Genomic DNA, 26,969 nt, shown 5'->3' with positions numbered 1-26,969 from the left:
AGATGATAGATAGATAGATAGATAGATAGATAGATAGATAGATAGATAGATAGATGATAGATAGATAGATAGATGATAGATAGATAGATAGAGATAGATAGAATAGATATAGATAAATGATTGATTAATGGTAGCTGGATAGATGGATGATAGATGTGATAGATATAGATCAATGATTGATTGATGATAGAAAGTTGGAAAATTGGTGGATGGATGGATAGCTGAAATAAGACAGGCCATGATAAGGACCTACTACAGGATCACAAGGCAAGCTATAGAAATACAGGGGAGAAAAGATTAACTGTACAAGAAGAAATCATGGAAGGCTTTTAAGATTATTTTTGTGATTTCCTGGATCCAATTTAGTAAGATCTATGTTGTAAAACTCTGTAAACATAAAGAAGACCACTGTGATTGAGAGGCTTGGTTGTGAAGTGCTTGGGAGAAATTGGGAATTTTGGAGCTATTCACAGTCCAAACCTCATTCCAGGCCACAGCCCTACTTTGACCATAGAATTGCCAAAACACCGCATAAAAACAGTCAACAGAAGATCAAATGCCATTCTCTAATTTGAAAATGACCAAGCAATCGTCAGAGCAATGAGTGAAAAAGAGGTTTTTTTGGTCTAGTTTGGTTTTACTTTGTTCTCCAACAATAGCGCCACCACCTAAAACCTTCAAAAAGGAAATGGGCCCAATTCCCAAAATAGGGACCCAACAAACTGCAGGATCCACCAGTGACACTAGGAATGCCATGTTCTCAAGCAAAGGGTTCCGTGAGGCTTTTTGTTTTGAGGTCAGGGCAGTTCATGTCATAACTCCCCACCTGTCCAGACCCACGCTTGAGCAGCCAGGCCTAGGCAGCGATCCCATCCATGTTGGGAAGATTTAGGGAAAACTGGAGCAGCACCAGTGAACAAATTTCATTGCTGGTCTCATTCTTCATAAGTGATGCACAGGCAGGTAACAGCAGGCATGGAAGAGGAGTTCCAAATTCTGAGATCTGAAAGACAACTGAATATAGGTCTAGTCATCTAGTAGGGGAAAAGAATTTAAAAGTAAGGAGGATAATTTGGGCAGAAAAGCTGATTGGAGGACCCAGTTCTACTAAGACAAGAACAAGCACTCCTTAGTTTCAAAAATAATTGTCCTTAATAAACTATTCTGAACAAAATAATAAAGGTTGCTAGGTGTTTTAATGCCTTTTTAGTTCCAGTTAATATTCCTTAATCCTTCCAGGGAAAGCATCACAAAACCAAATTCCAAATGAGGCACGCTGAAATCCAGAGTTTAACGAGTGTGCCAAAGGATACCCAGCTGCCAAACACAGATCTAACTCCAAAGGTCATTCTTGCTCTTTCTCTTATGAAATTATGTGTGAATGTGTGTGTTCATGCATGTGTAGATATATACATACATGCATACACACCTGCATATGTGTGTCGATTAGTGTGCTAATATCTGAACATAAATCAACTCCATATAAACAATTTTCAGGGATATATTACTAAATTGCTATAGAATAATTGTTACGAAAACAATTAGCCAACCCAACTTCCTGTGTTTGCCACTTAGCTGTGCTATCCTGGGAAAGTCATTTAAACTCTCTGTGCCTTAGTTTTATCATCTGTGAAATGAGGATAATATTAGTATTGATCTCACAGGATTTTATGATGAAATGAGTTTGTGTATCTGAAGTCCTTGGAACATCCCCTGGCACGTTGTAATTGCCATGTAATTATTAGCTTTTGCTCTCCTTATTGATCTTATTGACGTGTTTTACCGAAACCTGGTTTTCTGTTTCCTTTCTTCTTGCCTTTGTATTGTTTAGTTGTTTTATTTGGTTTCCTGTTTTATTTTCCATAAGAAACTCCAGCAGGTTTTGTAAGCCAAATTTATCTGAAGGAAGGACAGATTCAACTGCCTTCCAGAATAGAAGTCTCTCTCGTAGCTCCCAGAGTAGGACCTCTTCACAATTGACAGATACCCCAATTGTGTAATGCATTTGACACCGTGCTGCAGGCTTATGCTGCTGGGGGCTGTTTATCACTCACTGAAGAAGACCACCACCCAGGGAAGAGGAGGGTCTGTCCATGCAGTGTCCACAATGGCCATCCTTCTGGAACATGTGCCCAGCATATCTTTCCAAGGCCCCTGGCCAGACTCACAATTGACCCATGGTCATCACAGGCCCTTGAGTCGAGTTTGAACAATATAAATTCTCATTTGTATGATTCCAGAGTCCAGTCTATCAACTTTTATCTCCAGCTCATAAAACCTTGCCAAACCTATTTTCTACTCAATTAACTATTTACTGTTTTCAGTTTCCCAATAAACCAATGCATCTCAACAACCTCCTCTCAATATTTTCCACATGTGCATTCAGACTGTGGGGTCCCTGGCAATCTGAGAAGGATTTGCTGAAAACTCACAAAATTTATTTCAGCCTTACAACATTGGAATAAGTTTCAGCTAGTAAAAATACATATTCTAAGTGGAAGTTTTGTGACTTTCAGAATGAAATCCATTATTACATGGAGCAACCTGATCCAGGTGCTTAGAAGGATGCCACAAAATGCCCAAACAATGCAAAAAAAAAAAAAAAGGCAATTAACTCAGATAAATTGCCCGGTCTGTCTTGAAACTCAACCACCCTATCTCTTGCAGAAAGGCCAACTTGGTGTCCTCTGTATGCAATAAGCACAGGGAAGCCTTGGTACGTGTTGGAAATTCATTCTTAACTACAAACCCTCCCCCACACACAAAATATAAACACATAAAGGCATGTGCCTACACAATGCACTCACATACATGCACACAAACACACATGTGCACACATGTGTATACATTCAGGTATGTACGCACATGCACCCACATATACACACGTGTGTGTGTTCACCCAGACATGTATACACACATGCACATGCACACACTCACAAGCACACGCATGTGCACATACCATTAGGGACAGGGGAGTGGAACCTACGTGCTTTCCTGCTTTCCCGCAATGATTTTCCAGGGCACGTTGCTTATATACAGTCCATTGTTTCTCCACCTCTTCTGCTCCCAACTCCTCTCTAGTAGTTCCAGAAAAATCTCAAGGAGAATTTTCACATCTGCCCTGGAGGCCAAAGCTATTAATAGATTGGATTACATAAAAATTTCCATTTTGTAACTAAAAATGATCTTACAACCAATTTCATACAGTTCAATCTAACGTGTTGCTTACTTTGATTTATTGAAATATAATGCACATATAGTAAAATACACAGCTCTCAAGTTTGCAGTTTGACGGGGTTTAACCAATGTGTAATCTGTGCAGCTAAGATACCAGTCATTATATAAAACTATTCCATCACCTCAAAAAATGTCTTAATTTATTTATTTATTTTAGAGAGGGGAGAAAAGGGGGGAAAGAATCTTACGCAGATTCCACGCAGAGTGCAGAGCCTGATGAGGGGCTCAATCTCACGACGCTGACATCATGACCTGAGCTGAAACCAAGAGTCAGACACTTAACTAACTGTGTCACCCAGGTGTCCTCAAACCAGTTTTTTATTCTCCCCTCAATGGGCATCTAGACTATTCACAGTTTGGGGCTAATATACAAAAAATACGTAGATAGATAGATAAAAACTTGAAAGCAGAGAGATAAAACCTGCTGTGAACATTCTTGAATGAACCTTGATGTAGACGTGTAGACATATGCTATCATTTTTCATGGGCAAATTCCTGGGTATGGAATTGCTGTCACATTTATAAGAAACTGCCTATTGACCAAAGCAGCAGTCCTGGTTTTCTGAAGTGATCCTACATTCTCATTAGTGTGTTCAAGCTCCCTTTGCTGTACATCCAGGCCTAAGCATTGTCAGTCTTTGTGATTAGTCATTCTAGTGGGTGAAAAGTGGTTATCTTGTTGCGTTTTGTTCATGCATAGTAATGTTGAACACTGCCCATGTACATATTGGGCATTTACATTTTTTCTGATATATTATTTAATTGAGATTCAGAAAACAGCTAATTGATTTCTGCACATGACTAAAACAGTAACATGCAAAATCAGGAGTAAAAGTGGGAGAATCACTATTTCTGCACATGAACTGAGGTTAATCAAAAGGAGGTCGGCAGAGCAAAAGATATAAATCAGAAGGAGATGGGACACCAGCAATATAGGGATGTGGAACATTCCAAGTGTGTGTTAGATTCCATTCCTGAGTTCCAGTGGTTTTCTTGAATGTCTGTTCTGTTCCACTATAAGCTTCGTTTTCTTGCTTAAACAAACTCAAAATAATTTATGTTATATTCCATCAAAAGCAACTTAAATAGTCCCCAAATTGTTTGATTATTAATTTTTTAGCCTATTACAAATATTCATCTCTTTTAGTTTCTCTGTGTATTGGAAGTTGCAGAAAGGATCTTTACCTGAGTATTTTACCTATCTTAATTTAACGTATCTTAATTAAAATAAATCAAAACTACATGTATGACAAACACAGCCTTAGCAGCATTCCAATTATTTTCAAGGAAATATCCAATAATGTGTCTTTTGCAGATTTTTAGGGAAGAAATAGTTGGCCCAAACAGAAGTAGATTGAAAAAAATAAGTAGTTTGAAATTAATATTTTCAGACCATGGATTTTGTGTGTTTTGTTAATTTTTCTGTGTAATTAGTCATTTTAATGTGTAATGGGAGACTGTTCTGCAATTTTTAATTTTTCTTTATTTTTTTAGTTTCTATTTCAATCATCTGCTAACAAAGATAATTTAATTTCTTCCTCCCTAATCTGTACACTTTTTTTTTCTTGTCTTACTGCATTAGCTAAGATTTCCAGTAGGAGGCTGCCAAGTAGTGGAGAGATGGGACATCTTTACCTTGTCTCCGAACTGAGGGAAAAAGCATCCAGTTTCCCACCATTAGGTAAATATTAGCTGAAGGATTTTTGTAAATGTTTTCTATCATGGTCAGGAAGTTTCCTTATATTTCTAGTTTTCTGAATAATTTTTTCATGGAAAGGTGATGGATTTTTGTTGATTTTTTTTTCTGCATTTATTAACATGATCTTATGATTTTTCTTTTTTTGACCTATTGATGTAATGAATTAAAATAATTGATTTTCTGATGTTAACTAGCCTTGAATATCTGGAATATATTCTACTTGGTCATGGTATATATTTCTTTATACACATTGTTAGATTCAATATGGTGTTGAGGATTTTTACCTTATTTCATGACAGATACTGGCCTTTTCTGTAATCTCTTTGTCTAGTATTAGTATTACGGTAATGCTGGCCTCAGAGGATAGGGTAGGAAGTGTTCCTTTCTCTTCTATTTTCTTTAAGGATTGTAGAGAATTGATACCATTTCTTCCTTAGATGTCTGGTAGACTTCACCAATGAAAACATCTGAGCCTGGCCCTTTCTGTTTTGGATGGTTATTAATTTTTTACTCAATTTATTTAATAAATATTAAGATATTGGTAATTTGCTTTTTCTCTCTTTTTCTCTTGGTTACTTGGCTAGGGTTTTATCAATTCCATTGACTTTTTCAAGGAACCAGCTTTGGGTTGTGTTGATTTTCTCTATGTTCCTATTTTCAATTTCATTGATTTTGCTCAGACATTTTTTTCTTCTTTTTACTTAGGACTTAAATTGCTCTTATTTTTCTAGTTTCCTAAAGTGTTAGCTTACATTAGTTTTTTTTTTTTTAGATTTTTTTTTCTTTTCTAAGATATGCATTCAAAGCTGTACTTTCTCTTCAGTGCTACTTTCACTACATTCCACAATTTCTGATAGGTCATATTTTGTTTTCATTTAGTAAAAAATATTTTTTAATATCACTTAAGACTTCTTTGATGCATTTGTTACTTAGAAGTGTGATTTTTAATGTCCCCTTTTTAGGGTTTGCTATCTATATTTCTGTTATTAATTTCTAGTTTAATATAATTGAGGTCTGGGAGCACACTCTGTTTAATTTCTACTCTTTTAAATTTAAGTTGTATTTTATAGCCCAGAATGTGGTCTATAATGGTGACTATTCCATGTAAGCCTGAGAAGCATGTGTATTCAGCCACCATTGGATGAAGTACTCTATAAATGTCAATTAGATCCAATTGATTGATGATGCTGTTCAGTTCAGCTATGTTCTTTCTGATTTTCTATCTGTTGGATCTGTCAATTACTAATAGAGGAGTGTTGAAGTCTCCAACTAGGATAGTGGATTCATCTACTTCTCTATGCAGTTCCATTAGTTTTTGCCTTATGTATTTTGATACTCTGTCATTAAATAAGATTGTTATATCTCCTTGTAGAACTGGAGTCTTTATCATTATGAAATTCTTTATCTCTGACAATTTTCCCTGCTCTGACAGCAGCTTTGACTGAAATTAATATACCTACTTTATCTTTCTTTTGGTTAGCAATAGCATGGTATAGCTTTCCCTATCCCTTTATTTTTAATCTAAATCATTATGCTTAAAGCAGGTTTCTTATAGACAACATATAGGTAAATCTTTTTTTTTTTTTAATCGACTCTGACAGTCTCTGAAAATTTCTGTCTTTTATTTGATGTATTTAAATTATTGGCAATTAAAGTGATATAGCTATATTAATATCTACCACATATAGAACTGTTTTTTTATTTATTGCCTTTGTTCTTTGGGGTGTTGCGTGTGTGTGTGTGTGTGTGTGTGTGTATTCTCTTTTTCTACCTTCTCTGGCTTTATTTTAGTATTTATATGATTGCATTTTCTCTCCTGTCTTAGCCTATAAATTATACTACCTTTTAAATTTTTACAGCCAAGTCCACTTTCAAGTAACATTTTACCGCTGCACTGGTAGTGCAAATATATTATAATAGGGCATTCCCAATGCCTCGTCCCGCTTCTTAAAACATGGTTGTAATTCCCACCTATAGTGCATAAAGGTCCTTTTTTCCAACATTTGTTTCCTGTGTTTTGAATTTTAGCCATTCAGACAGGTATGAAGCAATATCTCATTGTGGTTGCAATTTGCATTTCCCTGATAGTGATATTGAGCATCTTTTCATGTGTCTGTTGGCTATCTATGTGTCTTCTTTGGGAAAATGTCTATTCAGATGCTCTGCCCATATTTTTTTTATTAATTATTATTTTTTATTATGTTATGTTAATCACCATACATTGCATCATTAGTTTTTTGATGTAGTGTTCCATGATTCATTGTTTGCATATAACACCCAGTGCTCCATGCAGAATGTGCCCTCTTTATTTTATTTTATTTTTTTTTAAAGATTTTATTTATTTATTTGAGAGAGAGAGAATGAGAGAGAAAGGGAGCACATGAGACGGGGGAGGGTCAGAGGGAGAAGCAGACTCCCTGCCGAGCAGGGAGCCCGATGCGGGACTCAATCCAGGGACTCCAGGATCATGACCTGAGCCGAAGGCAGTTGCTTAACCAACTGAGCCACCCAGGCGCCCCTGAATGTGCCCTCTTTAATACCCATCACCAGGCTAACCCATTCCTCCACTCCCCTCCCCTCTAGAATCCTCAGTTTGTTTTTCAGAGTCTATCGTCTCTCATGGTTCATCTCCCCCTCCGATCTCCTCCCATTCATTCCTCCCTCCTGTTTTCTTCTTCTTCTTCTTCTTCTTCTTCTTCTTCTTCTTCTTCTTCTTCTTCTTCTTCTTCTTCTTCTTCTTCTTTTTGTAACATATATTGTATTATTTGTTTCAGAGGTACAGATCTGAGATTCAACAGTCTTGCACAATTCACAGCACTTACCAGAGCACATACCCTCCCCAATGTCTATCACCCAGTCACCCCATCCCTCCCACCCCACCCCCCACTCCAGCAACCCTCAGTTTGTTTCCTGAGATTAAGAATTCCTCGTATCAGTGAGGTCATATGATACATGTCTTTCTCTGATTGACTTATTTCGCTCAGCATAACACCCTCCAGTTCCATCCATGTCATTGCAAATGGCAAGATCTCATTCCTTTTGATGGCTGCATAATATTCCATGGTACATATATACCACATCTTCTTTATCCATTCATCTGTCGATGGGCATCTTGGCTCTTTCCACAGCTTGGCTATTGTGGACATTGCTGCTATAAACATCGAGGTGCATGTACCCCTTTGGATCCCTACATTTGTATCTTTGGGGTAAATACCCAGTAGTGCAATTGCTGGATCATAGGGTAGCTCTATTTTCAACTTTTTGAGGAATCTCCATACTGTTTTCCAGAGTGGCTGCACCAGCTTGCATTCCCACCAACAGTGTAGGAAGGTTCCCTTTTCTCCGCATCCCCGCCAACATCTGTTGTTTCCTGACTTGTTAATTTTAGCCATTCTGACTGGTGTGAGGTGATATCTCATTGAGGTTTTGATTTGGATTTCCCTGATGCCGAGCGATGCTGAGCACAACCCAAAAGACTCCACCCCAACACTGCTAGAACTCATACAGGAATTCAGTAAAGTGGCAGGATATAAAATCAATGCACAGAAATCAGTGGCATTCCTATACACCAACAACAAGACAAAAGAAAGAGAAATTAAGGAGTCTGGGTGTATTTCAAAATGATCGTTTCCCCGTGGCCCTGCAGGAAGCTCCACAGCATCTCTATCACTTTGAGAACCTGGTAGAAATTCTTGAGATTATCTCATGAAAGTGGGAGGTGGGGGACATAAGACTGGGCCTCTGCGGAGGTTTTTTTTTAAACTCTCAAGCATTTTGATCCCCCAGCAATCTGTGAATTGCAGTTTAAAGTGTTCTCACAGATTCTCACTTTAGGCGGAGACTCTGCTCTTAGCCTTCTCCTGTGCTGTGATTTTCCATATCTTCCTGTCTGTCTTTCCAATTTGGGGGGCAGCAATTTCCCCTGTGGCCTCAATTATCTGACGGATCTAAAATGAGTTGTTAATTTTCAGTTTGTTGAGGTTTTACTTCTTTTTTTTTTTCTTTTTTCTTGTGAGGATAGGAGGGGTGAATTCTAAGCACCTTCCATGTAGAACTAGGACCTTCTAATTAAATGCCTACATCTAGTAAGACCCAGAAATGTTTTCCTGAGTTAGCATTTCTGATCATCTTTGCAGTAAGTTGACTGTGGTCTGAGGTAAGATCATTGCACCAGCCTCAAAACCAGATCTACTGCTTCCTAACCCAGTCCTAGTCCTTCTGTTCATTTACTCAGTTTTCCTGGATATGTAGAATTAAGTCTTCGAAACTGACCATTATGCTGAGATGTTGGGTCAAATGAAAGTGCCGGTGGAACAAATAGTCTATTTCTGATCCATCAGCATGTATCATTGGGATGCTATTATGTGCAAGACAGACCCACATAGGATCTGGTGAGATGTCCAATACTGTAAAGTTAGAATGATGCCTGCAACCTATCAGGATGAAGCAAAGGATTTCTCTTAAGGAATTGTGTTCACAGAGTTAAGGTGGGCCATTGGTCAGTAAACCAGTAAAATAGTGATTTCCCGATTCTACAAATCTCAAATCAGTGCTCATTATAAATGCCTAGTTTTCCAAAGGTGAGAGCCGTGTCTCTCATACTCACCCTTCTATCCCCTGTACATAGTACCAGGCTGGCATGGAACAGCTGGTCATAGCTATTTGTGAATTAAACAAGTAAAAGAATAAATTGCAACTTTTTTATCCAACCAGAATCCTATAAAGAGCCTGATGGCACAGCCTTAGAATTGCAGAAATTACAAGAGTGACAGCATATGTGTTTCTGCAGCAACTTTATTTGGAAGGGGACATTTGGGGTCAGGGAGGGAATGGCATAATAAATTTCAGTGGATGAGCTTTGGGAGTCCTTGACCCCCAGAAATTTTGTGAAAATATTTTGCATGGACATGTGTTTGTACAAGAAGAGCCATGACTCTCATTAACAGCTGAGACAAGAATATAACAGTATAAAGAACAGGTAAATGCTGAGAACTCATCCTCCACCTGCAAAAGTCCCCTTCTTCCAGTGAGTGGGAAACAGATATTAGACAGTGTATATAGAGACAAAAGAGACAGACAGAGAGACCTGCACAGATCTAGTGCTGAGCACCAGGGAACCCCACCCACCATGGTCACAATGGCTCTTGGAAAGGAGGGAGAATAGACCCAATAATTAGGAGAGGAACTATTTTTTTTCTTTTAGGTTTAAGGCTATTTGAGATATATCACTAGTATCCATTTATATAACAGATGATCAATCCTTCCATTTTTATTGTGACACAAAGTATCTACTTAATGTATTAAATTTCATCAGCTAATGAGTAATAATTGTCATTAAACAGCTACATCACAGAAATAACAGAGAGAAAATTCAAAGTCTGTAATATTTTCATTTTCATCATAGCTGACTTAGGTATTCTTCTGTGGACGTCAACTCTGACATTTTAAGTAACATTTCATGGAGGCTGATTTCTCCCTGCTGTCCTGCTCCCCCACCCCCACCACCCAATTGCTCACATGGCCTCTTCCTTTACCTTCGCCCTCTGGGGCAAAAGAAAAAGGCCAACATGTCTTGACTCTGTTCACCCAGAAAAGGGTAAGACTGCAAAGAGAATCATATATAATAGACGTTCAGCATACAACTCGAGACACTAGGAGAGAAGATATTTTTGCAAAGTTAGAACTAAGGAGGTGGGAAGCCATCATGCCAGGGAAGGTCAGCAGCATCCTTAGCTATGGCAGCCAAATATCGCCTCACTAATTGGATCATTTACCTCCCCGAACTGTGGCAAGGGTTGCTCATCTGCACTTGTCAGACCTTGAAATGCCTCAGCTGATCAGGTGGCTTAAAACTGAAAGATTCTGTTAATTAGTGCTAATTGATTTCACCTGACTTGACTTTACATTTAACCATCCACAGGATGCCCTGCCTCATGACAGGTGAGGAATGCTTTGTATATTTGACAGATAGGAAAAATAAAAGGCCCTGGTTAAATAGGGAGAAAAACACATAATTTTAGCAGAGAAAACCAGCATCTGAGGATTTTTTTGTATATCTCTCTGATTCTCTAAAGTTCACAATCTTTTGTTGGGACAATTTGTCTACCCATGGTGCTGAGAATTACTAGGTGAAGCCAGGGTTCATTCCTAGAAAGGGTGGGAAACCACAAAGTTTGTCAGGAAGCTTTGATTATTAGACAATACTGTTAACTGGGAGATTAAGATGCATATGCTATGCATATCATATATTATTAGGCATTATATATATTTTACTCAGAACATAAGATTTTTAAATTAACAGCTCAAAACATGTTATAAAACTCCTGCTCATCACAATCCTGCCCCCCATAAATGATTAAAAACATAAGTACCAAAGTCTATTTATCTTATTCTACTTTTCTCATTCATTCACAGAAGTTTTGCCCAGCAAGACATTCCAGGTGAACAGAATGCACTTTGCACATTCAGCAAGCATATTCCTCTAGCGTGACAGGAAGTACTTGAGGAGACCTTATATGGGAATAGCAAGAATAGCAATTGAATAGACATGAATAGATGTTCTAGGGAAAATTAGTGTGGAGACAAGTTCCCATGCCTATATTTCAAGAAACTCAAAGCTCTTTACGGATCTAACAACTTGTCCAAAAAAAAAAACCCAGCCAGACCTCATTTCTTTCCTGTGTCCTGTTATGTTGCTGGTGGTGCCTCAGACATAGGTAGGATATGGCTATACATCCATGGAGTCTTGTGTCTTCACCTTAGTGATTTGGGGTTACATTGCTTTGCAGAAGCATCTTAAGGTAGCTTTGGGAGATTTTTTTTTCGTTTTTTGTAAGGACCAATTACACAAATAATTGCAGACTACATTATCTTGGAAGTATTCTAAGAAGCATAAATGGACATGTCTTCCCAGAAGGCAATTAACAGCAAATATCAAGATTCTATATATATGTAGTCTCTTTACATGTATCCATCTATTTCCTTCAGTGGGTATAACTTACCCACTGAAATATACAGTATATAACATATATATATATATAATTATTTCATATTACACATGAAATATATAACATATATATATATTATATATACACATGCACATGTGTGTATGTGATGTGTGTATCTTTTGACCTAGTGAAGCCATTCCTAGGAAATTCTCCTATAGTGACAATTGAACAAACATGAATAGATAGGTATAGAAAAAAAGTATACTGAGACTATGTTGCAATCATGAATAAATGGAACTGCTCTCCATGAATGGAAATAAGATATGGAAATAAATAAATCACAGTGTGTCCATCCAAAAGAAAAGTCTTCATCCATCAGTGATGATGATGCAGACTTATTTATCCATATAAACAGGTATCAAGAAGATTTAGCTGAGAGCAAAAAAAATCATCGTGTGTAATAATATAGTGTTATATATGTTGAGAGAAAATAGCTGAAAAGAACTTTATTAAAATGTCCGTCTCCAATGGAGATTGTTTTAATTTTCTTGTAATATTTAATGCTTTAAATTGTATTTATAATCATAAGTAAGACAATAAATGTTTTCTTTATGATTTTATTTATTTATTTATCTATTTATTTATTTGAGAGAGAGAACAAGTGGAGGGGCAGTGGGAGAAGGACAAGCAGACTCCCCACTGAGCACAGAGCCTGACACGTGACTCAATCTCACCACCCTGAGATTATGACCTAAACTGAAATCAAGCGTCAGACACTCAGCCAACTAAGCCACCCAGACACCCCAACTATTTTTTTCTTTTTCTTTTTTTTTTTTTGATGTCTGATCTTGTTTATTTGTCACTCTTAGAAAATCTCCATTTTGACTGGACTCAGACTTCGAGGTAGAAGCTCTCAGAGAGGACAGCCTCTGTCTCTTGGTGATCTGTCCCTGGCGTTTTTCTTTGGCCTCCTTCATTCTCCTGGCCAAAAGTTTAGCATATTCTGCAGCCTCTTCCTTATTTTTCTTGGTGCGCTCTTTCTTCAGAGCAACACACTGATGTTTGTGTTAGAGGACAGGTGGAGAAACAAGACGCTGAATCTTGGGCATTTTGGTTCTAGGTTTCTTACTTTCTTTGTTTAGAGGCTTTCTTAGAGCATAGTGGTCGACATCATCTTCTTTAGAGAGATGGAAAAGTTTGCAGATTCTGCTAGCTTGGTTGGGCCCCAAGCAATGAGGCACAGTAATATCAGTGAGTCCAGGACTATCTTTCTCCCCTTTCTTTAACAATGACCAAGTTAAGACCATTGAGATTAGCATCCTCAATGCAACCCCAAACTGATTTGTGCTTTCTTTCTTCAGTCCTCCTTGGTCTGTAGCAGGAATGCCCCTTACTCAGCAGCAGGCAAACATGGCCATGGGTCAAGACACCCTGCTTTAAGGGGAAGCCTTGTTTTTCATTGCCACCACTGATTCAGACCACATAACCCTTCCATTCTTCACCCAGAGTAGCAGCAACAACTTCCGTGGCCATACACTTCTCATAAAAGGTACTAAGTTTGCATTCATCATCCAGTTCAATGAGCTTCTGGAAAACAGTAGCTGGGAAAGACATGTTCAGCTTCATCCTAAAGCAGATTACTGCCTCCAAGTCACCACAAAAAAGAGCATCTATTTTCATTTTACAGAGAAAATCCCAGATATAGGACACATTTGAAATAGCAAAATAATGGGAAATAAGGAGGCAACAGGAGATTCGAACTGCTACCCCCACCCGGACATTGCCAGTCTAACAGCCTGCAGTAAGCAAAGGCCCTTCCTTGGCCCGGGCAAACAGGAGTTCTCACAGCTCCTTGCTGGATGCTCACTCCCAGAGCTGTTTACTGGGCAAACATTTCTTTTGAGGTTTGCAGCGTAGCAACCACTCTGCTCAATGATTGTTCCTTTACATTTCCACTGTGTCCAATGACTCCCATTCAAACACCTGGGCAGTGCTCCACTGTTTCCATGTAGAAAGTTAAACCTGCTGAAAGAAATGATGGATTACGATAAAGAACCTTCCAGCTAAGATAGCAGAGTAGGCACCAGTCTGATTTCCACTCTGTCAGATAACTATTGAGATAATAGAATAATAAACACAGAGAAAATCTTCATAGGGACGTGAGACAAGCTCTGTGAGGAAACAAGACATTTCTGCTGCATATGGTGCAGATGGGGAAAAAGCAAAGAAAGGAGAAAACAGCTTCCTGGAAAGGAAACAAAGGAGATGTGGCAGGAGCCCAATTATCCCCCTGTTTAGGAGAGGCCAGAACTAGAAGTGAGGGTCCCAGGAGCACATGTGGACCCAGGAATAATTAAGAAAACCCTCAGCCTGGGGGCCCACATGTCATCCCAATGATTCTGTCCCTACCTAACTGTGGAACCATACCCAAGACACAGAGGAAATTCACAGAAATAAAGATTCTAAGCTGAAATTAAATTTACAGCAAATTTAAATTTTTCCCAATCAAAAGATAATCTGGACAGAATCCACCTGAGTCCTTGTCTGAGGTGCACAGAAGTTCTTATCTAGAACTAGACATAAAAAAAAAAAAAAAAGCATCAGCTAAGAAATAAGGGGCAATGGAGACAGAGACCTCTATAGATTTTCTTTGAAGGAAATGAGAGGAAATGTGATGAACACTAAATCACATCCCCCACATCATTCAAGGGCCTGTGGTATGCATGACACTATGTAAGACAGGAAGATGGAACAATCCAAAGTCAACGATCAACTGGAAACAAAAAGTTATAGTTGCTGAATTTAAAATTGCAGTGGGGGCAAGGAATGTGTGATGGGATACTCAGAAGCTGAATTAAGAAAATAGAATATAGGGGCACCTGGGTGGCTCAGTCATTAAGCGTCTGCCTTCGGCTCAGGTTGTGATCCCTGGGTCCTGGGATCGAGCCCTGCATTGGGCTCCCTGCTTGGCGGGGAGCCTGCTTCTTCCTCTCCCACTCCCCCTGCTTGTGTTCCCTCTCTCGCTGTGTCTCTCTCTGTCAAATAAATAAATAAATAAAATCTTTAAAAAAAAAAAAGAAAGAAAATAGAATATAAGTGTAAGATATTATCTCAAAGTTTAAGAATAGTTCTAAAAAACTTAATTTATTAAAGTAAACATATAGGGCGCCTGGGTGGCTCAGTTGGTTAAGCGACTGCTTTCGGCTCAGGTCATGATCCTGGAATCCCAGGATCGAGTCCCGCATCAGGCTCCCTGCTCGGCAGGGAGTCTGCTTCTCCCTCTGACCCTCCCCCCTCTCATGTGCTCTCTTTCTCATTCTCTCTCTCAAATAAATAAATAAAATCTTTAAAAAAAAGTAAACATATAAATATATAAAATGAACAGAAATAAACAGAGCCAGAAAGCCATCCTCAATAGGGAACCAAAATGTAGAGAAAAAGAAAACAAACAAATAATAATCAAAGAAATGAGTGTCACTCCCCTGATCCAAAGCCCTGGCCCAGCCCTCAGGCCACACATTGAGCAGTTCCATTCCTGTCTGACTCGTCTCCCTCCCTCACCCATGGGTCCTGGCTGTAAGGGCACTTCCGTTTCTGGAGTTGCCTGAGCACCCTCTCTCTTGGGGAACTCTGTTTGTGTCCAAACACTCAGCTGACCCACTGTCTCACTTCCCCCCTTGTTTCCCTTAAACATTAGAAACAAAACCTCTTCAAAAGAAAAAAGAAAAAGATGAGCCTCTTAGGAAAAAGCTTAACAGGAGAAATATATCTGCACGTAAATTCTAATGGCCAATAAATACTCTTAAAATGTTCAACCTCGGGCGCCTGGGTGGCTCAGTCGGTTAAGCGACTGCCTTCGGCTCAGGTCATGATCCTGGAGTCCCGGGATCGAGTCCCGCATCGGGCTTCCTGCTCGGCAGGGAGTCTGCTTCGTCCTCTGGCCCTATCCCCTCTCAGGTGTTCTCTCTCTCTCATTCTCTCTCTCTCAAATAAATAAATAAAATCTTTAAAAAAAAAATGTTCAACCTCTACTTGTAATAGTTACACTGTTCTCCCATGTTCTTTTTCCCTACGTAAGTAGAAATTTTTATAACAACTGAAATAACAATTAGGTGGAATAGCAGTATTGTGGAGCACAAGGGAAGTGGTGCACCATGTTCCTTCTGTAAAAGTAGAGCTTTGGACAAACCACCCGAAGGACAGTTAAGCAGCATGAGAAGACAACCTCAAAAAACCACACGTGTTCTGATTAAGGGGCTTCATTTCTAGCAATTTGTCCTAAGGAATCAATCACAGATGTTTAAAAAGATGCATGTGCAGTGCTGCTCTTTGCAGCATAATTTATAAGAGTGAAAAATTGGAAACAATCTAAATGGCTGTCAATAAGAAATTGGTTTTTAAAATATGGAACATATAAACGATGATGAAATTCAAAAGAATGATCAGCAGTCATGTGCAAGAATACCAAATGAAATGGAGAACGATCAGCGAGAGAAATAGGCTCAAAATAACGTATAGTGTGACCTAGGTTTGATTAAAATACGTGCAAATATAATGCTAACTATTTACACGTATGAAATATGTGCAAGGGAAAGGGTTGAAATTAAATATAACAGTATGTTATTGGAGACTCTCTAAGTCGACTTTGAAAAATAAGAGCAGAGTGTAAGAACTTTCCCTGCCAGATGTTAAGATATACTACAAAGTCTTGGTAAAAGACACATATTTATTGGCCCTGAAGAACAGTCTGCAGGAGGAAGCTCACCTCTCCTTGCTAGATGAGATGTTGCCTGATTCATGAATTGCTGAACAAAGCCAACTCAAGCCTCATAAAAGAACATAAAAGAAAAAAAGAAATGTAAGACAATGGAATCAGGTGGAGATGCCAGAGATTGACTGATTTGTACACAAAAAAAAATAACCTTTGATAAAGATGCCACCAGAATTCAACAGAAAAAGTACGGGTGGTTTAATACCATGATGAGAAAATTGGTTCATTGCATGAAGAAAAATAAAAATGGTTTTCTACCTAATGTCATGTATAAAAGTGGAGTCTGTCTTTATTAACGACTTAAACGTAAAAGTAAATTTTTTTAAGTTAATAGGGGATATTGTAAGAGAACATTTTTTTGGTAGAGGAAGAAGATTTATGAGGAAACCTTCAGACATATACACGATAACAAAGAAAACAGTGAATTTACTGATAAAATTTAATGAGATCACTTCACTTTTTTTTTTAAAGATTATTTTTTTATTTATTTGAGAGAGACAATGAGATAGAGAGAGAGAGCACGAGCAGGGGGAGGGTCAGAGGGAGAAGCAGACTCCCCGCCGAGCAGGGAGCCCGATGCGGGACTCGATCCAGGGACTCCAGGATCATGACCTGAGCTGAAGGCAGTCGCTTAACCAGCTGAGCCACCCAGGCGCCCGAGATCACTTCACTTTTAACAGTTTTCTTTGAGGCATAATTGATAGAAAGAACCACACGTATTTAATGTGTATGGTTGATAAGCTTGGACACCCGCAAATGCCTGTGATACCATCCTGTTGCCACCATCAAGAGTTTCCTAGTCCCTTTGGTTTTGTTATTCTTTTGTGATAAGAACACTTCACAGGAGATATACCTCCTTAGTGAATTCTGAAGTGCCCAGTACTGTAGTGTTAATTACAGACCCTCCACTGTACAGCAAATCTCTAACACTTACTCATCTAGCACAATTAAAACTCCATCGCCATTCAATAAAGTTTATTAAATAATGCCAAAGTGAGAGAAGATATTTGTCATGCCCAAATGGAAGGGATTCATCTCTAAAATAGCCAATAAGATCTTGCAAATAATAAAGAAAACAACTAATTTTAAAAAAGGGTAAAGGTTATAAAGATAGCTCACAGACAAGTAAACCTAAAAGTCTATAAAAATATGAAAAGATGCTCAAATCGAATAGTAATCGGAGAAATACAAGTTAGAGCAGAAATAACACATCACTATATACAAATGAGATCTAGAAAACTTAGGAAGCTGGAAAATGCTGGAATGGATGTGTAGAGAAGCAAACAACAGGCCCTACCATGAGAATGTAGATTGGGAAGACATTCCAGAAACCATTCTGGTTGGCAGCAATGTGTCAAATATTTTTATATTTGTAACATAAGTTACAAAATTTTGACTGCTGAGTATGGTACCTAAAGATATTCTCACACAAATGGATAAGAGTTTTTTATGTAAACAAAGCTAGGGAGGGGTTTTACCAAGTTGCCAAGTAGAGTCATAAAATTATACAAAATATTTTAAGGTAAAATTAAGGGAGAAATATTCAGGCAAAGACTTTCGAGAAGAGTGCAACCAAAGCAATATTCATAAGACAAAAGAGAATTGAAGGCAAATGCATTTCTAGATATAAAGTGTCAATACATAATGATAAAAGTTCACAGAAGGGCTAGATAAACCATTGCAAAGACTTGTGCATCAAATATACAAAAAAAATTTACAGAACTACAAGGAAGAATTAACAAATTAATACATCTTCTTTAGTACTTTATAAGTCAAAGAATCATACAAACAAATAAAGCAGGAAGGCTATAGATCAGAACATTAACTAGTTTGATCTGGTGGACACATTTAGAACACTGCACCCAGCAGTGAAAGGATAGACATTACTTTCAGGCACACCTGCAATATTTACCAAAACTGTGACCAACCACCAGGATATAAACCAAGCCTTGATAAAATAACTCCAAAGCAAATAAAAAGAAAAATGATGAAAATGAGAGGCAAAATGAATAATATACAATAGATTTGAGTAGATAAACTATATTGTGTATTTAATACAGAACATATACAGAATATAATATATAGTAATATCAAACATACAGTTATATATTATAAAGTGTAGGTTTCATAACATATATTTTATACATTGTTATAGAGTATCTAATATTACAGCATACATTTGAAATGAGTATAGAGTTCTAGCAGGAATGATTAAGCAAAAGACATCAACACAAATTTAGAAAAAAATTATAAATGCAAGGATAAGAGGGTATTGCTGTGAAGAAAGAGAGAACACAGCAGATCTGATTTTCTCAATCCTTGCTTCTCTCTGAGGACGCCTGGAGCCCTGGCACCACCCCTGGGTCAAACTCTGAGATCTTAATCCCTGGAATATTTAGGCAGTCTGTGATTAGGATGCTGTTCTGTATGCCCAAGGCAGTGGATCAGGATATCTCAGGCTGGCAGCATCATTTAAAGTAATAATGAAAAATCACCCAGTGCACCTGGTTTGGGATCAGCACCATGACTGATTGTACAGCTACTTTAAGACTTTATAAGAACTCTGGACCCCAAGACCCAAGTGGGCTTCCTTGGGTGATAACACATCTCACATCTGTCTCTGTGGCTTGCAGCTGGAAAAAAAAAAGCACAACCATACCACCCCCTCAGGGAGGGACTGCTTAGAATCCTGTGCCTGACCTTCTAGTCTTCGCTTTACAAGTATGTTCTTTCTGCTATACTATATCCTGTGCTACAATAAATCTTATTTGTGAGGAAAACTTTATGTGGAGGAGTGTGAGTGCCTCTAGTGAATCACTGAACTAGTGGATGGTCTAGGGCCCCCAAAATAATTTTAAACAACTTTACATCAATGTGAAAACCTGGAAGAAATAGACTCTTAGACAATATAGCTTAGAAAAACTGACTCAAAAAAAAAAAAAATAGAAAACCAGGAGTCCTGTAACAAAGATTTTGAATCTGTAACTATTCCAAAAAATAAAACACTGATCCAGATGATTTTATAAGTGATTTTACCAAAGCTTCAAAGAAAAGATAAATTCAGAGACTAGAAAAGTGGTAACATCCCAAATTATTTTATTAACTGTATGAAACAAAGCATATGGTTATGGGGCCCGGCAGACATAGTTTTAGTTCCCCAGTCTACCAGGTGATAGGTTTTTAACTCTGGAAAATTTACCTAACCTGTAATAGTTTTCTCATCATCCGCTCAATAAATATTTATTTGGCACCTACTATGTGCCGAGAATATGTCTGTGTAGTAGAGATACAGGAGGGAACACAATAGGCAAAAGCACTTTTGTTCACGGAACCAGTGAAAGAATATTCTGACAGGTAGAGAGTGAGCATTCAGGCAAGGGCCATGTGCACACAAGGCCAGGGAGGGAAGCAGGGCAGAGATGGCCACAGCCTCCGATAGGAGAGACCAGAGAGTTAGAAGGTATGGTTGGGCAGGTTACAGGGGCCCAGGTTGCATTGGATCTTGTTTGGCAGGAGTGACAAAAATGAGACAATGACTCCAAGATTCTTAATATGAATAAATGGAGTTGTTTTAAATAATGGGGAGCAGCTTAGGGAAGAGTGCTTCTTTTCTTTCTATGTAAATGTTTAGGAATGGAGACTAAAGTAATAACAGGTAGGAAATCACAATAAAAGTGGCTTCATGAAGACCAGCCTTCAATTGTTTAAATAAAGGAAATTTAAAGATTTTCTTCAAGTTGGTACAGAAAGCCATCAGTCAATCATGGTAAATAATATTCGAGTGTAGGTAGAAAGGCGTTTTAATATTTTTCTGATCAAACCTCTGTATCTTGTAAGAGTCAGTGGGAGAAAAATGATTCTGGGTTATTAGGAGTCTTTGGAGGGACATCAGGTGGGAATAGGATTGACAGGAAGGATGGAAATCGAGGATCACAAAAGGATGGAAATCAAGGTAGCTTCAGGAGTCCTGAAAGTAGAAATTTAATAAAAATGCTGGCGGCAATAACAATAGTAACCTAGCTTCGTCTGTTTAGAGGATGCCACATATAGGCATTGTGCATGGACTAAGTCATTAATTCTCACAACAAATAACTATGAGATGCTTGTTATTATCCCATTTCAAGGTGACAAAACTGTGACATGAGACATCCCTTACCAAAACTTTATGAGCTTGTACGTGGCAGTAAGCCTCACTCGAAAGCCCCTGTTACCCACAGTGACTCAATTCCTTTCAATGGCACCAGCCAAAGGATTGATTGGCTCTAACCAATTTCTCCATTCCACCACTGCCTTCAAGACAGTACCAGGGGGATCCCAGAACCTGGGGTCCTGGGAGTCTACCCTGCTTTCATGCCTACTTTATGAGGGTACCCCAAAACTCATACTTAAATGATTATCTGGCCCAATTAACTCCCTTGTGTTGAAAAACTTATGAATATGTTCAAGGTAATAGATTCGTTCTTCACTGAAGACATTTGACTTCACACACACACACACACACACACACAGCACACCTATCGGGCCATGCCTAGAATTTACCAGTGACAGATAAAACAAAGAGTTAAGGAAGAGCAACCGGGATTCTCCGGTGCCTTGTCTACCAAGCACTGGGCATTGTATTTCACAAAGACATCTTCATTCCATCCTCAAAAACACCCGGTGATGTAGGTATGATTAACTCCATTTTATAGCTGAGGACATCCTATTTAAGGAGGCAAGGAAGCTGTCCACTGGACACAGCCAGTCAGTGGTCCCAGTGTGATTTCCACCTTGTGCTCTCAGCTTCCAGAGCTCAGGCTTCTGTTGCCCAGGTACAACCGTGTGCGCACCTGTCAGCAGTCATAAAAATTTACTGCCACACGCTGTTGGTGGGACAGCTGGGTCATCTTCTGCAAAAGTGCTGAAGCTCCTATCCTAATTTACCATTTTAATTTCTTCTACATAGAGAGGCTGGGGAAGTCATTGCAAAGCCAACGTGCTTAACCCAGATGGTCCTTGTAAAACTCAGCAGAAGTGCAAAGAGCAAGGAAATTCGAGGCAACTAGTTATACTGCACAAATACAATTCAATTCTCCTTGAAATAACTAGTGTAACTCCTTTCCTCCAACTTCCTGTTTTTTGTTTTTTGTTTTTTATGCTTGGAGCCCAACATTTGCTCCATTGCTCAAACTTTGATGATTTCTGAGACTTCTCAGCTGTATTTTATCTGCCAGTTCTATTTGTGGCTCTGCTTTTAGATTACACGTTGTTGACACAGACACAAGCTCCTAACCAAAATTCAAGCCCCCAAAATGCATATGTAATGGTTTCCGTATCAAAGATCCCACGGAGGTAAAGAGGAGTTGCAATCAAGGACCAAATTCCCAGGGTAAATCCAGCTGAGAGGGATGAAGAGGATAGGACAGTGAAGGTTACAGTGAAGGAAGTGTCTGAGTGGATTCCACATGGCCAGCCATGAACACAAAATAAGCCAAAGCAGGCCATCTGTACTTGAGAGAATGATACTGACTTCAAGCCGCGAGAGGGGGAAAAAATGGCAATAAAATGTTGAAAACTGTACAAGTGAACATTCAAATTGAGCCTATAAACCAAGCTGCATTAGGTCTAAAGTGCATCTTTTTCTCTCTTCTCAATTTCACTCCCCCTCTGGCCTTCCAGTTGGGCTTTTTGAATTTAACCGTAATTAGATATCTTCACCACATTTTTTCTGTAATCTAATTTTTCCACAGTTCTTTGGAGCTCCTAAAATAATGTTTCAGTATGCAATCTAAAGAGAAAACTACGTACAGACAGCCTCTCCCCACAAGCTGATAAAGGCTCCACAAGAGAGTGTACAATGTGTTTGGCTCAGACCCCAGGCAGTACGCTGGGGAAGAGGGACCCTCTGCATGAGCACGGTGCGGGAGTCCCGGGGTATGGAGCCCCCGGGAGTGTCCGTGTGAGGGATGCTGGACCACGGGTTGCCTCCACCCCCTCTGCACCTCTTCCGTGGGCCTTATCTACCACTAACTTGCCTACTGTCAGCAGATCAGCCAACTCAGGACTCTCCACAAACACACTTTGATCCCCCAATATTACAAATACACTAACTCACTCCAGTTCTGTGAGGGAGAAAAATAAACTGCTTCCCCCAAAATGCAGGGCTGTGCCTTCCCCTCAGCTGAAGTTATTGAAATGATTTGTTCTCATTTTCCAATCATTCCTTCAAACACCTGCTGCCTCTCCTCTGGCCCCTCTCCCTGCAATCCTCCTGATGCCTCTGGTTCCTCCAGAACATTCTCCCAGCTTAGTCCCCAGTTTCTTGGGAGTTCTGATCATTGTTCCCATCCTAAAGGTACTAGGTCATCAGCCCCCTTCAAATAAGGAGAATATCTAGAATATCTACCTAATGAACATACAATGAAAGCCACATATGTAGTTTCTAATTTTCTAGTAGCCACATTTAATAAAATAAAAGGAATAAGGAGAAATTCATTGGAATAATAGATTTTATTGAATCCAATATATTCGAACATCGTCATTTCCATGTGTGATGGAAATTTCCACACTTCAAGTGTTTGAAAACAACACATGGCCAGTGGCTACTGGTGGAGAGGGAGACCTACACCCTGCTGAGCTCTTGCTGTGTGGAAGGACTTCACGTATATTCTCATAAGGGGGTGACCGTCTTCACTACAGGGTGAGAAACCTGGAGTCAGAGAAGTCATGCGCCCTGCCCAGTGTCATACACCTTATAAACTGAAGAGCTGGAATTTGAACTCAGTTCTATCTGATTGCCAAGGGCAGGCTCTTTCCACATCACCGTGAATCTCTCTGATTCCAAAACAGGCAGACTCAACAACCTAGTCCTGCAGCCAGCTACACTGAACATGCAACAGTCGTCGAGAACTTCTTCTCTCCAAGCAAATTATGCACCGATCACCTCCTCCAGTCTCTGTGTTCTTGATACAGAGAGAAGAGAGGGAGAGGGAGAGAAGGAGGCAGGGAGAGCTTAATGTCTACAGACTTCTACTATCCAAAAGCACAAGGAAGCATTCTCTGAGCATCTTGACAGGTTTGCTCTTTCACACTGACACCCCCATGTGGCCTGAAGTTTCTTAGTATCCTTAACCCCTGTGTCACATGACTTCCTTTTCTACCGCTCTATCGGAACGCATTTTGAGGTCTCGGATCATCTTTCTGTACCACCTCCCTGGTCATTTCTCAGCATTCAGTCTCAGGGATCTCCTTTCCTCTTGAGAATAAGTCTCAACAAGAGCCCAGTGCCTTGCAAATAAATTATGCTCTGTAAATATTTTTCATGAATTATTATTCGCACAAAGTTCTTAGTATTTCTCTGAAAGATATTTATTATGCTTCTATCAATCTGCTTTAGCTGAAACTAGACCAATTATAGATACATCAGAAGAGGATTTCTGGGTTTTTTTTTAACAATATGTTCCGACATTCCCCTATATTTTGTGGGAAATATGCATTAACCTGCTTTGGTCTCTAAATATCTTCATTTAAAGACCTCACTGGGGGTTTGTCTAAATAAATGGCATAATCAAGTCTCATTTTAAATATAGCTATTTCAACTACGGTTATAAGACATACTAAATGGATGTTAGTTAAAAATAAAAAAGGAAAACACAATTATTAAGTTCCTAGAGCACAATAATTTTTCTTAAAATAGTTTCAAATATATTGATACTTTGAATCAAACCAAAGGCCAGCACTGTTCCAAATCCCGGCTTTCATGTGGCCTATGGTTTTGCCTCATCTGCTTCTCTATCCCTCTCTCACAACTTCTATCTGGAGCCTTCTCCTATTTCTTGGTCATTTCTTTCCTTCCCAGAGACCTTCTGATATGCATGGTTTTCTGGAGGAATCCTAAGGGCCAGCAGGCCTCCCCTCAGCCTTAATGTGCTTTCCCTTTGTTTACCGAGTGTATTCCCGTCTGTTCCCAGTGCCTTACCAAGTGCCTGGCATGTAGTTGGTGCTCAGTATCAGCTCTGGAACGAATCAACAAATAAATGGATCAATGATGGACTGACTGAGTGGACACTAGTCTTAAGAGATACTCAACAATAGGGCGCCTGGGTGGCTCAGTTGGTTAAGCGACTGCCTTCGGCTCAGGTCATGATCCCAGGGTCCTGGGATCGAGTCCCGCATCGGGCTCCCTGCTCGGCAGGGAGTCTGCTTCTTCCTCTGACCCTCCCCACTCTCATGCTCTCTCTATCTCATTCTCTCTCTCAAATAAATAAATAAAATTAAAAAAAAAAAAAAGAGATACTCAACAATAGACTTCTGTGACCTGGGGACTGTCCCAACCACACCATCTTAGGACAATGCACGTCGGTACATTGAAGAAACAGAATAGGTTTCTTCCCAGGTCAGTATGACCACAACCAGTAAGCTGTCGGGACCAAGATATACAGGATGCGGCAGTGTCTCAAACATAGCTGGGGCGAACCAGTGGACGTCTGGGATGTTACATTCATAGGGAGTCCAAGCCACCCTCCACACTGCTGTTAAACACAGAGATAAATCGTGGCTGTTCCCTCCTCAAAAATCGTCCTGGTCTCCCTAGTGCCCATAGGAGAAACTTCAAGCCTCTGTTACCTGATCTCGCCCACGTGGTGAGGCAGGACACATGGAAGATCTGCTGTCAAGCTCCAATGTTCCCAGATTTGCCTTCAGGCTCAACAGCTAACTCGGGGCCCCAAGGACCAAACCAGAGGGTAAGATATGTTCATACCTGGGAAGTCTGGGTATAAAGGAATTCATTTTTTCATCCATCGAGATAAACAGTATATATGCATAGTATATATATCAAATAGTACATTATACTATAAATGGTATATATGTATACATATGCACATACATTGTCTGTGGTACATATATGTGTGTTCATCTACATAGTACATATTTTTTTATTTTTATTTTTAAAGATTTTATTTATTTGAGAGCGAGAGGGCGAGAAAGAGAGCACAAGTGGGGTGAAGGGCGGAAGAAGCAGCAGACTCCCCGCTGACCAGGGAGCCCAATGCTGGGCTCGATCCCGGGGCTCCAGGATCATGACCTGAGTCGAAGGCAGACGCTTAACCAATTAGCCACCCAGGTGCCCCTATAGTACATATTTTGAAAAAACAGGATCCCCAATTAACATTCTTATAATTCCACGATTATTTCGGTTTCCAAGATTACCCAGTACTTTCAGCATTAGTAGGATTAAAAAACGCTATTTTTTAAGATTTTTTAAAAATTATTTTAGAGAGAGAACCTCAGCCGAAAACAAGAGTCGGCCACTTAACTGACTGAGCCACCCAGGCGCCCCATAATAAATGTTATTTTAAAAGAAGGTGGAGGGGCACCTGGGTGGCTCAGTCATTAAGCTTCTGCCTTCAGCTCAGGTCATGGTCCCTGGGTCCTGGGATCGAGCCCCACATTGGGCTCCCTGCTCGGCGGGAAGCCTGCTTCTCCCTTTCCCACTCCCCCTGCTTGTGTCCCCTCTCTCGCTGTGTCTCTCTCTGTCAAATAAATAAAATCTTTAAAAAATAAAAATAAAAAAATAAAAGAAGGTGGAAACATGACAATCTGATTTTACCAAACTGTGATGTGGTTATTTCACAGACAACGGTTCTTTTGATTTCAGTTCATGCTGAACTGAACAATTCTAATATTTGGTTCATGGTGAAGGCATTGAAGGAATCTACTGCAAGAGTACCAGAAGTTTGATCAACTTCAAACAGAAAACTAAGCAATATGAGAAAATTGGATTAAAACCAGATGGCCCATAAGTTCTTTTCTCTCTCAGAGATAAACCAGGAAAGAAGGGTCTTTTTTTTTTTTTTTAAGAATTCAATTTATAAATCAAAATGTAAATATTTTTCTTGTTCTCTGCTATAATTTCTGATTAGGACCAAAGCATCAATAGCTCCTCTATGTGGAGGTAAGGAATGAGAGGGATAGGGGAGGTAGTCTGGGGAAAAAAACATAGCAAAGTGCAGAGAGATAGAGGGGAGGCGAGAGGGAGAGGGGCTTTCAGCAAGAAGCTGCATTTTTTTCAGTCTCCGAATACTAGACAGTGACTCCCAGGAAATAAGGAATATGGTGATATGTCAAGACAAAAAGATTTTAAACAACTTTGTGGTCGGACTCAGCTCTCAGTTTAAAAGAAAATAAGAGAGAAAGTAAATTTTATTTATATCCTTACAATGTACCTTAATTCTTTCAATTAATTGATTTGAGCGACTGTTGTGGATAATTAATGAGTTGCAGATGTCCAACTCCAAAACTGCAAGCAAGAGAAACGCAGCTTATCGGCTCTTTT

At 39.3% G+C, this 26,969-nt stretch overlaps 1 long non-coding RNA gene and 1 pseudogene across 2 annotated transcripts in view; both read right to left on the bottom strand.

Moving 5' to 3' along the window:
* The window catches only part of LOC118024590, a 5,138-nt gene extending 2,069 nt beyond the window's left edge, over positions 1-3,069 (bottom strand). The window contains exons 1-2 of one of the 2 annotated variants that reach the window (XR_004683141.1): positions 2,987-3,069; positions 827-1,003 (exon numbers count right to left, since the gene is read on the bottom strand). This is a non-coding gene — a long non-coding RNA (uncharacterized LOC118024590). Of the gene's footprint in view, positions 1-826; positions 1,015-2,986 lie in introns of both variants that reach the window. The other variant, XR_004683140.1, reaches the window with a different exon arrangement.
* Positions 3,070-8,766: 5,697 nt separating this feature from the next.
* Positions 8,767-13,927, bottom strand: LOC118024567 (annotated as a pseudogene).
* Positions 13,928-26,969: the final 13,042 nt, after the last annotated feature.

This window comes from Mirounga leonina, unplaced genomic scaffold (assembly GCF_011800145.1).
Source record: "Mirounga leonina isolate KUSES-001 unplaced genomic scaffold, KU_Mleo_1.0 Mir_199, whole genome shotgun sequence".
NCBI lineage: Eukaryota > Metazoa > Chordata > Mammalia > Carnivora > Phocidae > Mirounga > Mirounga leonina.
This window is presented reverse-complemented; position numbering and strand designations above follow the sequence as displayed.